Source organism: Sus scrofa, chromosome 1 (genome assembly GCF_054392235.1).
Source record: "Sus scrofa isolate SSC_HxYL_T2T_F1_AM1 chromosome 1, Sscrofa_HxYL_maternal_Yorkshire_Landrace_v2.0, whole genome shotgun sequence".
In the NCBI taxonomy this organism is placed as follows: domain Eukaryota; kingdom Metazoa; phylum Chordata; class Mammalia; order Artiodactyla; family Suidae; genus Sus; species Sus scrofa.
Window position 1 is genome coordinate 253460343 of NC_139383.1, and position 12017 is coordinate 253472359.

Sequence of the window (12017 nt, forward strand, 5' to 3'; positions counted from 1 at the left end):
AGCATCTTTTCATGTGCCTTTTGGCCACCTGTATTTCTTCTTTGTACTATTCACTATAGCCAAGACATGGAAACAACCCAATGTGTCCATCAACAGAGGAATGGATAAAGAAGATGTGGTACATATATACATTGGAATACTACTCAGCCATAAAAAAGAACAAAATAATGCCATTTGCAGCAAATGCATGCAACTAGAGATTATCATACTGAGTGAAGTAAGTCAGAAAAATAAAAACAAATACCATATGATATCAGTTATAAGTGGAATCTAAAATATCACACAAATGAGCTTATTTATGAAACAGATTCGCAGTCATAGAGAAGAGACTTGTGGTTGCCAAGGGGTAGGGTTGGAGGAGGGATGAAGTGGGGATAGTAGATATAAGCTCTTATATAAAGAGTGGATAAACAAGTTCCTATTTTATAGCACAGGAAACTATATATAATATCCTATAACAAATCATATTAAAGAATATTAAAAAACAATATAGGTGTTCCCATTGTGACTTAGCAGAAATGAATCTGACTAGCATCCATGAGGATGCAGGTTAAATCCCTTGCTTTGCTCGGTGGGTTAAGGATCCAAAGTTGCCGTGAGCTGTGGTGTAGGTTGCAGATGTGGCTTGGATCCTGCATTGCTGTGGCTATGGTGTAGAAAATTAATACATTTTAAATCAACTATATTTTAATAAAAAAAAGAACCTAAAACTGCTCTTAAAACAATTAGACGAGTTACCATTTTACTGCCCAAACCAGAATCCAACTATCTTTTTTCCTTCAAGAGGTAATTCGAAATCCCACAGGCAGAAAATGCATATGCCACCGTTGTATATGGAATGATTGGCCAACAGGGACCTGCTAAATAGTACAGGGAACTCTACCCAATATTCTGTGATAATCTATATGGAAAAGAATCTGAAAAAGAATGGATGTGTGTATATGTATAGCTGAATCACTTTGTCGTACAAAGTGTCATACAAAGAAATTATCATAACACTGTAAATCAACTGTATTTCAACAAAACTTTAAAAAATGAAAAAAATTCCATAGGCAATAATCTCTTAAACTTGGGGAGTCAATGATTTTTCAACGAAGCCTTTTAAGTCCAAACAATATTTCAATAAGTAAATAAGAAGTGTAAAATAATTTTTTCTTTTTAAAAATAATACAAGTGCATTTATTCTATAGTTACTTCTACTCTGAAGGGAAATGTAAGACAAAACTTTGTCATTTATTCTACTTCCTTGAAATCTCTTAGTGCAGTTGTACTCTAGATTTTCCACCAACAGATAAAACTATTGGCAGATAGTGTTTTCATAAGGCTACATCCCAGCCAGATAATGTCTGTTGTCAAGAAAGAGGAATTTGGGGACACAAAAATGAGAGGGTTTGAAATTTAAATTATTGAAAATAAATACAGTCAATTTGAATTATGTAAACAGTTCTGCTCCTGGATCTGATCTACATTGAGAGATCTATTCACTTAGTTTTAAGAAATGAAGGGAGGTTTTTTTTTTTCCCCCTCCAAATTATAGCTATAGAAATCAAGGGTTGGTTACATTGCTCAGTGTTCTATAATGTTTTTAAAATGGAAAAGAAAATAAATTCTTTTCTCCTTCGCTTTCTCACACTCTCTCTTCCTTCATTTCTCCTTTCCTTCTTCCTCTTCTTCCTTTATTCCTTTTATTGAATCAGTTTATTTATTTGTTTTGATGAATTTGTAACTACTGAACTCTGTTAGAAAAACTTCTTTGTGAAATACACAATTAGTTTAATACACAGTTGGGAAAATGTCTTACTCTGATGCCCTACTTAGTTTTTTACCCATATTCTCAACTGTTGGTCTACAGTTTCATACTGTATGTTATGGCTGCAGATCTGGGATGCAGGTCCCAGGGAGAGCCCAGCAAGTGTAGATCCTCAGAGCTGGGACAACTGGATGTAGCCTGGGGCCCTGAAGGAGATCTGACTTGTCCTTCTACTTCAGGGCCTTGCAACAGCAGACTGGTGGATGGGGTTAACAAAATGACAGCGAACACTTTCTTGTCAGTCTGCTCGGAAGGTCTTGTTTCCTTCTTGCCATTTGCAGTTTTGCATTTGTCTGTCCCCTGGTGAAAAATCTAATGAAACATCTGGAGAGAAATGCATGTTCTGTTGTTGCCCCCGGCTCCCATTCTTACACTACCTCTTCTCCCCAGAGAAACAATCTGGCTATTCTAAAGTGATAAATGGATGGAGTTTGGTCTTGGCAGCCTGTCTTTATGCTTATATCTTTTCTGGATTAATGTTATTTACAGGAGAAAAGATGGCTTCTTTTAACATGTGACTCAGTGGGGGTTTTCATTTTAGGGTCTTTGCATTTCTGTCTGAAAATCTCTAATGTTGAAGGTCACTGCTTGGGCTGAGGTGACTGGAGTGCAAGAACATACCAAAATCTGAAGGTAGCTCATTCATTAATTTATTTATTCATTCAATGCATAAATATTAAGTGCCCGTTCTGTGCTAACCACTATTATAGGAAAACCATTAAAAAAAAGAAGCCTGGTGAAAAGAACTCTCTGGGTAGAAGATGGCTTGAATCATTTGTCAGGAATTGTTAGCCTCGGGTTGTCTATCTAGGTGGTATTCAGTTATATTCCTTGACCCTAGACTTTCCGTCTAGGATTTGGTAAGTCTTAGGTATGATTCATCATCTTCAAGCATGACTGGCATCTCAGTACAGATTGAGGACCATGGTTATGAACTACTAGATTATTTCTTGCTCAAAATTATATGCCTTTTCCTTGGCTTATCATTATTATTATCATTATCATCTTTTTAGGGCCGAACCTGAGGCATGTGGAAGTTCCCAGGCTAGGGGTCAAATCAGAACTGTAGCTGGTGGCCTACGCCACAGCCACAGTAATGCCAGATCTGAGTTGCATCTGTGACCTACACCACAGCTCACAGCAATGCCAGATACTTAACCCACTGAGCGAGGCCAGGGATAGAATCGGCATCTTCATGGGTACTGGTCGGGTTCATTGCCACCAAGCCACAATGGGAACTCCTTTGCCTTATCATTATTAAATTTCTTGAACAAAGTGTTTTCAGACAAAGGGCCCTACCTTAGAATTTTAGCCAAATCAACATTAGCACATATACAATATAATAACACAGAGCAGTATTTAAAATAGTCTAACAAACTTTCCATACTTGTAGCTTTATGGAAAAGTCCCATGTATCCAATTTCAGTTAGGGCCTCTACTGCACACCCTTCCCACCATCCACTGAGGCTGTATTGAGAAACAAATCTGAAGGCCCAGACCAGGAGTACAGGAAGAATATTCAGTTTTCTTCACATATACTAGTAGTAAGGAAAGATATCATGTATTGAGTATATATGCTAAGTGCCATACATTATTATGATCTTACCAATCTTTCAAGTTTGGAGAGGGAAAAAAAGAGCCATTCTAGGAGCCAGGAAGGTTTGCTTGTCTTTTCCTATGTCGATTTGTTTGATGGTTACACACAGATCTGTTGAAGCCATGTTATGTTCAGACAAACAATAGCCAAAATATCTCAATATATGCAACTAAATACAGCTTTGCTTGCACTGATCAGAAATTAAAATGTATTTCTTTATTCTCAGTCCTTTGTTGTTGTTGCTGGTTTTCCTTTTAAACTATAAGAACTGAAGGAGACTCCCAGAGGTTATTGAGTTCAGCTCTCAAATCCCCAAAGAGCTGATGAAAACTAGAATACCTATATTCAGCCATACCTGCTAATAGAAACACAAACCAAGAGCCGATGGGGCTCCCACAAGGACTTCTTGGAGAGTATATCAAAATTCTGTGCATGTTCAAGTCCTTGAACCTGTGGTCGGGGGTTAGAAATGTCCTTATTTATTTGTTCAACAGTATTAGCAAGGTAGTCCTCAATATATTGCCAATACAAAGGCAGCTGTAAAAAACTCACATCAAGATGAAAATGCTGATGATTATGGACATAAGTACTATGTGTGTAGTGTATCCTATTTTCACAGACAAATCTGAGTGTTTGACTTAAATAATTGCAAGGCTTTCAAACTCTTTTGACTTGAGGAAAGGAAAAATTAAGTATCAAGTGGTCCTTGTCACAGAGGAGGAATATGCTGTGGTAGAACACAGAAACAAAGAACTTTGTTTCTAAAAACTTAAAATTTTAAGACTCTGTAGAGAATTCTAGGCATAAGCAATATATTTTCAGGTTTGGAGAGAGTGGGGCCCTTCCTCCATCTCCCAAACCAGGCTCAAAATGTTTCCTTAGAAGAAGTGTTGGGGGTGGAGGGGAGTAGTGGAGGGGAAATGAAAGAGTAGAGGTATTCAGAATTTGCAGAGAGTGGTCTTGTGTCTTGCTTTCAAGGGCAGAGCCCTGAAGCTGAACAAATCGGTGGATTCCATCTTCTTGGCCCCTCTATTCTGGAGTGAGAAATCAGACTGAATCTCAAGACTCCTGTGATCAAGTCTAGAACAAAGGCTGATTCTCTCCCTTTGGAGCATACGATGAGCCATTTTTGTCAGGATGAAGGAAGCTGTTTTCAACATAAAGCTGATTCACAAATGAGAGGAAAACTAAGGTAAGTTCAGCCAACAGTTGGGAAACCTGATTGACATCAAGGACTGATGCGTTAAATTGCATGTGAAGTCCACTCTGTCGTAAAACTTTTCATCTACACAATACAAGATGTCTCCTTTATTTCTTTTTATTTTAAAACATTTATTGCAATTTATAATGGTTAGAGTATAAATTAGTATAATATATAGCATAGTATATATATGATACAGTTATATCATTTAAATTTTTTTAACTTTTTATATAATGATTTTTACTTTTTTCTATTATAGCTGGTTTACAGTGTTTGGTCAGTTTTCTACTGTACAGCATGGTGACCCAGTTACACATACATGTATAGATTCTTTTTTCTCACATTATCATGCTCCATCATAAATGACTAGACATAGTTCTCAGTGCTATACAGCAGGAACTCATTGCTTATCCATTCAAAAGGCAGTAGTCTGCATCTATTAATCCAAAGCTCCCAATCTATTCCACTCCCTCCCCCTCCCCCTCAGCTACCACAAGTCTATTCTCCAAGTCCATGATTTTCTTTTCTGTGGAAATGTTCATTTGTGCTGTATATTAGATACCAGATGTAAGTGATATCATATGGTATTTGTCTTTGTATTTCTGACTTACTTCACTCAGGATGAGGGTCTCTAGTTCCATCCATGTTGCTGCAAATGGCATTATTTTGTTCTTTTTTACTGCTGAGTAGTATTCCATTGTGTATATAATCCACATCTTCCTAATCCAATTGTCTGTTGATGGACATTTGGGTTATTTCCATGTCTTGGCTGTTGTGAATAGAGCTGCCATGAACATGCGGGTGCATGTGTCTTTTTCAAGGAAAGTTTTGTCCAGATATATGCCCAAGAGTGGGATTGCTGGGTCACATGGGAGTTCTATGTATAGATTTCAAAGTACCTCCATACCGTTCTCCATAGTGGTTGTACCAGCTTACATTTCCACCAACAGTGCAACCCCTCCAGCATTTGTTGTTTGTGAACTTATTAATGATGGCCATGCTGACTGGTGTGAAGTGGTATCTCATGGTAGCTTTGATTTGCATGTCTCTAATAATCAGGGATGTTGAGCATTATTTCATGTGCTTGTTGGCCATCTGTATATCTTCCTTGGATAAATGTCTATTCAGGTCTTTTGCCCATTTTCCATTGGGTTGTTGGCCTTTTTGCAGTTGAGTTGTATAAGTTGCTTGTCTATTTTAGAGATTAAGCTCTTGTCAGTTGCATCATTTGAAACTATTTTCTCCTATTCTGCAAGTTGTCTTTTTGTTTTCTTTTTGGTTTCCTTTGCTGTGCAGAAGCTTGTCAGTTTGATTAGGTTCCATTGGTTTATTTTTGCTTTTATTTCTTTTGCTTTGGGAAACTGACCTGAGAAAACATTTGTAAGGTTGAGGTCAGAGAATATTCTGCCTATATTCTCCTCCATGAGTTTGATGGTGTTTTGTCTTACATTTAAGTCTTTCAGCCATTTTGAGTTTATTATTGCGCATGGTGTGAGGTTATGTTCTAGTTTCATTGCTTTGCATGCAGCTGTCCAGGTTTCCCAGCAATGCTTGCTGAAAAGACTGTCTTTTTCCCATTTTATGTTCTTGCCTCCTTTGTCAAAGATTAATTGACCATAGGTATCTGGGTTTATTTCTGGGTTCTCTATTCTGTTCCATTGGTCTCTCTGTCTGTTTTGGTACCAGTACTGCACTGTCTTGATGACTGTGGCTTTGTATATTGCCTGAGGTCTGGGAGAGTTATGCCTCTTGCTTGGTTTTTGTTTCTCAGAATTGCTTTGGCAATTCTGGGTCTTTTGTGGTTCCATATAAATTTTTGGATTGTTTGTTCTAGTTCTGTGAAAAATGTCATGGGTAATTTGATAGGGATTGCATTGAATCTGTAGATTGCTTTGGGTAGTATGGCCATTTTTACAATATTAATTTTTCCAACCCATGAGCATGGAATATCTTTCCATTTCTTTACATCTTCTTTAATTTCCTTGATTAATGTTTTATAGTTCTCGGCATATAAGTCCTTTACATCCTTGGTCAGGTGTATTTCAAGGTATTTGATTTTTTGGAATGCAGTTTCAAAAGGTATTGTATTTTTATATTCCTTTTCTAATATTTCATTGTTAGTGTACAGAAATGCAACTGATTTCTGAATGTTAATCTTATATGCTGCTACTTTGCTGAATTTGTTTATCAGTTCAAGAATTTTTGAGTTGAGTTCTTAGGGTTTTTGATGTATAATATCATGTTATCTGCATATAGTGACAGTTTTACCTCTTCTCTTCCTTTTTTGATGACTTTTATTTCTTTCGTTTGTCTGATTGCTGTGGCTAGGACTTCCAGTAATATGTTGAATAACAGTGGTGAGAGTGGGCATCCTTGTCTTGTTCCCAATTTTAGTGGGAAGGCTTTAAGCTTTTCTCCATTGAGTTTTACATTTGTTGTGGGTTTGTCATAAATGGCTTTTGCTATGTTAAGGTATGGTTCCTCTATACCCACTTTGGTAAGAGTTTTTATCATGAATGGATGTTGGACTTTGTCAAATGTTTTTTTCTGCATTTATTGAAATGATCATGTGTTTTTTGACTTTTCTTTTGTTAATGTGGTGTATGATGATTGATTTGCATATGTTGAACTATCCCTGTGTACCTGGATGAATCCCAACTGGTTGTGGTGTATGATCTTTTTTATATGTTGTTGGATTTGGATGGCTAAAATTTTGTTGAGAATTTTTTTGTCTATATTCATCAAAGATATTGGCCTATAGTTTTCTTTTTTGGTGATATCTTTGTCTGGTTTTAGAATTTGGGCAATGTTGGTGTCATAGAATGTCTTTGGTAGTGTTCCTTCTTCAACCTTTTGAAAAAGTTTAGGGATAGGTATAAGTTCCTTTTTCTATGTTTGATAGAATTCACGTGTGAAGCTATCTGATCCTGGACTTTTATTTGTAGGGAGTGTTTTTAAGACATGTTCAATTCCATTTCTAGTGATTGGTCTGTTCATTTTTCTATTTCTTCTTGATTCAGTTTTGGCAGGCTGTAGGTCACTAGAAAGTTGTCCATTTCTTCTAGGTTGTCAAATTTGTTGGCATACAATTGCTCATAGTATTCTCTCATGGTTTTTTGTATTTCTGTAGTATCTGTTGTGACTTTTCGTTTTTTATTTCTGATTTTGTTTATTTTTTTTTCTCTCCTCTTCTTCATGAGTCTAGCCAGAGGTTTGTCAATTTTGTTTGCCTTTTCAAAGAACCAGTTCTTGATTTTACTGATTTTTTTTCTCTTGTTTTTCGAATCTCTATTTTATTGATTTCCTCTTTGATCTTTATGATTTCCTTCCTTCTGCTGACCTTAGGTTTTGTTGGTTCTTCTTTTTCTAATTCATTTAGGTGGTGGGTTAAATTGTTGATTTGAGATCTTTCTTCTTTTTTGAGGAAGGCCTGTATTGCTATGAATTTCCCTCTGAACACTGCTTTTGCAGCACCCCATAGATTTTGTGTGGTTGTGTCTTCATTATCCTTTGTCTCGAGGTATTTTTTAATTTCCTTCTTGATTTCCTCATTGACCCATTGGTTTCTTAGTAACATGTTGTTTAGTCTCCATGTAGTAGGTTTTTTCTCACTTCTTTTCCGTGGTTGATTTCTAGTTTCATGCCATTGTGGTCAGAGGAGATACTTGAAATAATTTCTGTACTCTTAAATTTGTTGAGGTTAGCTTTGTGCCCCAGTATGTGATAAATTCTTGAGAATATTCCATATGCACTTGAGAAGAATGTATATTCTGATTTTTTTGGATGTAGTGTCCTGAAAATGTCAATTAAGTCTAACTTTTCTATTGTATCCCTTAGGATATCTGTTGCCTTATTGATTTTCTGTCTAGAGGATCTGTCCATTGATGTGAGTGGGGTGTTAAATTCTCCTACTATAATTGTATTCTGATCATTTTCTCCTTTTATGTCTGTAAGTATTTGTTGTAGGTATCTGGGTGCTCTTATATTAGGGGCATATATATTGATGATTGTAGTATCTTCTTCTTGAACAGATCCTTTAACCATTAAATAGTGACCTTCTTTGTTTTCTTTACGGCCTCCATTTTAAAGTCTATTTTGTGTGATATGAGTATTGCAATGCCTGCTTTCCTGTCTTGTCCATTGGCATGAAATACCTTTTCCCATCTCCTCACTTTTAATCTATATGTGTCCTTTGTCCTAAGGTGAGTTTCTTGTAGGCAGCAGATTGAAGGTTTTTGCTTTTTTATCCAATCTGCCACTCTGTGTCTTTTGATTGGAGCATTCAGTCCATTGATATTTATGGTGATTTTTGATAGATACGTATTTATTGCCATTTTAAACCTTATTTTCCAGTTGATTCTATGTTTAACTTTTGTTCCTTTCTTTTTTTGGTTGGATGGCTTCCATTTATTTTCTGCTTGAGTTCTTTTCTTTTCAGTTTTTGAGTGTAATGTTTGGTTTTGATTTGTGGTTGCCCTGTTTTTTAAGTATTTTAACCCCTTCCTATATCTGCTTGCTTTAGCCTGATAGTCATATAGGCTCAAACACATCATTAAAATAAAGAATCTATATTTTTCTTACTTTCCTTCCCCACATTGTATGATTTTGATGTCTTTTTTAAAAACATCTTCATGTTTAGATCTGTATGCTGGCTTATTTAAGTGATTGCTTTCCAATTGCGGTTTCCTCCATTCTAATTCTTCTTACTTTTTTTTTTTTTTTAATTTGGAGGAACCCTTTTAGTATTTCTTTTAGAATGTGTTTAGTATTGCTGTACTCTTTTAGCTTTTGTTTGTTGGAGAAATTCTTTATTTCCCTTTCTATTTTTAAATGATATTCTTGCTGGATAGAGTATTCTAGGTTGCAAATTTTATCCTTTCAGCACTTTAAATATATCTTGCCACTCCCTTCTGGCTTGTAATGTTTCTGTGGAGAAATCAGCTGATAGCCTTATGGGGGTTCCCTTATAATTAATGCTTTGCTTTTCTCTTCCTGCTTTTAGAATCTTCTCTTTAACTTTTGCCATATTTATTATAATATGTCTTGGCACGGGCCTATTTGGATTCAACTTGTTTGGGGCCCTATGTGCTTCCTATATCTTGCTATGAGTTTCCTTTCAATTTGGAAAGTTTTTAGATACAATTTCTTCAAATATATTTTTGATCCCCTTTTCTTTTTCTTCTCCTTCTGGAATTCCTACTATGCATAGCTTGGCCTGCTTTATGTTATCCCATAGATCTCTTTTATTGCCTTCATGTTTTTTTAATTTGGTTTTCTGTCTGCTGTCCTGACTGGGTGATTTCTATTATTGTATCTTGCACATCACTAAGTCATTCCTCCACATTATTCATTCTGCTCTTTTTTGCCTTTAGCTCAGTTTACATCTCTGCAAATGAATTTTCTAGTTTTCCTTGGTTCCTCCTTGTATTTTCTAGTTCCTTTCTAAAGGAATTGCATTACTGTTCATATGCTTTCTTAATTCCTTAAGTATTTTCACTATCTCCCTTTTGAACTCAATGTCTGTCTTACTGCAGAGGTCTGTTTCATTGTTGACTATTTTAGGTTAATTCTCCTGTTCCTTTAATTGGGATTGGTTTCTGAGCTTCTTCATCCTGCTTCTATTTTTCTGTGAGTTTGGGGAAGCCAAACTGTAGTCTTGTAAGCCTACTTCTATGCAAGAATGTATTTTTTGTTGGGGTTACTATTTACTTTTGGTGTGGGAGTTTCAATATTTGCTGTCTCTTTCTTTGGTGTGAGTAGGCTCTTATCCCCAGGATGCTCAGTGTGTTTTCAGGGAGAAGGAGGCAATAGGTAGGGCCAGCAGTCAGTGCCTGGTTGCTGGGCTCTCAACAGCAGCAAGGACTTGCAGGAAGGTGACACAGGCTACTCCTTGTTGCAGGGCCCTGGGAAGTGGTAATGAGCTCTAGGCAGATTTACAAGGTGACCAGAGCATTTGGCAGTAGCAACAGCAGGGTGCATGAGTTCCCAGGGGAGTGAGAGCTACAACAGCTAGTGTTCGATTAGAGTGCCCTCCTCTGAGGTGATTGGAACCACAGGTAGTTCCTGTTCAGGGTCCCCTAGTGGTAGCAGGCCACAACTGCCTCTGAAGTCAGTGATAACTGTGGTGGTTTGCCCCTGGCACCTGTAGACCTTGCATGAAGCAACCCATCTCACTTAGCCCACATAGGAGGTGCTGCACAGGCTGCTCCTAGTTGTAGGCACCTGGGAAGGGACAGTGACCAAGTGTCTGGGTGTTGCCCAGAGCATTTGGCAGTGGCAGCTGTAGGGCGGGTGTGTTCCCAGGGGAGTGAGAGCAACAGTGTGTGGTGCTTGGTTGCAATGCCCTGTTTTTTTCTTTTTTGCTAACCCTTGAGGTGACTGGGTTGCAGGTGGAGCCCACTCACAGACCCTCAGTGGTGGCAAGCCACGCCTCTCTCTGGCCTCTGAGATGACTGTCGTAGTCTGTCCCTGCCACCTGTAGATTGTGCAAGTGGCACCACATCACATTTAGCTCCCTGATGCCCTTAGCCCACACAAGAGGTGCCTGGCTACTGATAGCCTGTACAAGAAACACCCAGTCTCCCTAAATGAACAAGAGGCTTCTCTGTGCCCGCAGCCTCACCAGAGCTGCCCTGCCCTCTGAGAGCCTGCGGGTATGCACACACCTGGGCATGGGGAGTTTCCTATGGTGGTCCGCCTCTCCTCTCGCCCTCCCCAACAATGGTGTCTTGCCTCTCTTGTGGGCTTGGACCTTCTGGGTTCCCTCTGCTGTGGTGTTCCCCTCCCCAGCCTGTGGCACAGAGCCCTCCTGCCCATGGCACACTGCTCCTTAGCGCCTTAGGCTGTCTCCACACCATCAACCCCAGTCCTCTCCCTGGGACCTACTTTCGGAGCCTAAGTCTCAGCACCTAGCCCCTGCTGGAGCATCTCAGGCTGTGATGTCCTGGATGGTGGTTCAGATGATCTCTGCACCTCTCACTCTGCTTTGCCACTCTCAGTCCAGCTGCTGTGCTTTTCTCGGCGACTTTGAGGTCCCTCCAACTCGGCTGAAGTTAGGTGGCTTCCCAGGATGTGGGTTCCTTTTCTCCTTCACAGCTTTCTCTCAGGAATGCTAAGCCCGTCCTGATTCCTTTTTTCTCTCTCTCTTTTTTTCTTTTGTTCTACCCGGTTACGTCAAGGGTTTATTGACCTTTTTGGAGGTTTAAGTTCTTCTGCCAGCATTCAGTTGATGTTCTGTGCGAGTCGTTTCATAGGTAGATGAGTTTTTTTGATGTGTTTGTGGGAGAAGTTGAGCGCAATCTCTTACTCTCCCACCGTCTTGCTCCACCTCCCCTCCTTATTATTAAAGACAATCTGAATTAGGTTTTCTGTTACTTGGAATCAATAGTATCGAACATGGTAAGATAAGT

The 12017-nt window shown here is 38.4% G+C and overlaps 1 protein-coding gene across 2 annotated transcripts in view; it reads left to right on the top strand.

The window, feature by feature from the left end:
* LOC106509220 (uncharacterized) overlaps positions 1-12017 on the top strand; it is a 424782-nt gene that overhangs the window by 251770 nt on the left and 160995 nt on the right. For both annotated transcript variants that reach the window (XR_014824849.1, XM_084991349.1), the window contains one exon: positions 4386-4599. The gene's annotated coding sequence lies outside the window, so the exon portion shown is untranslated. The remainder of the gene's footprint in view (positions 1-4385; positions 4600-12017) is intronic.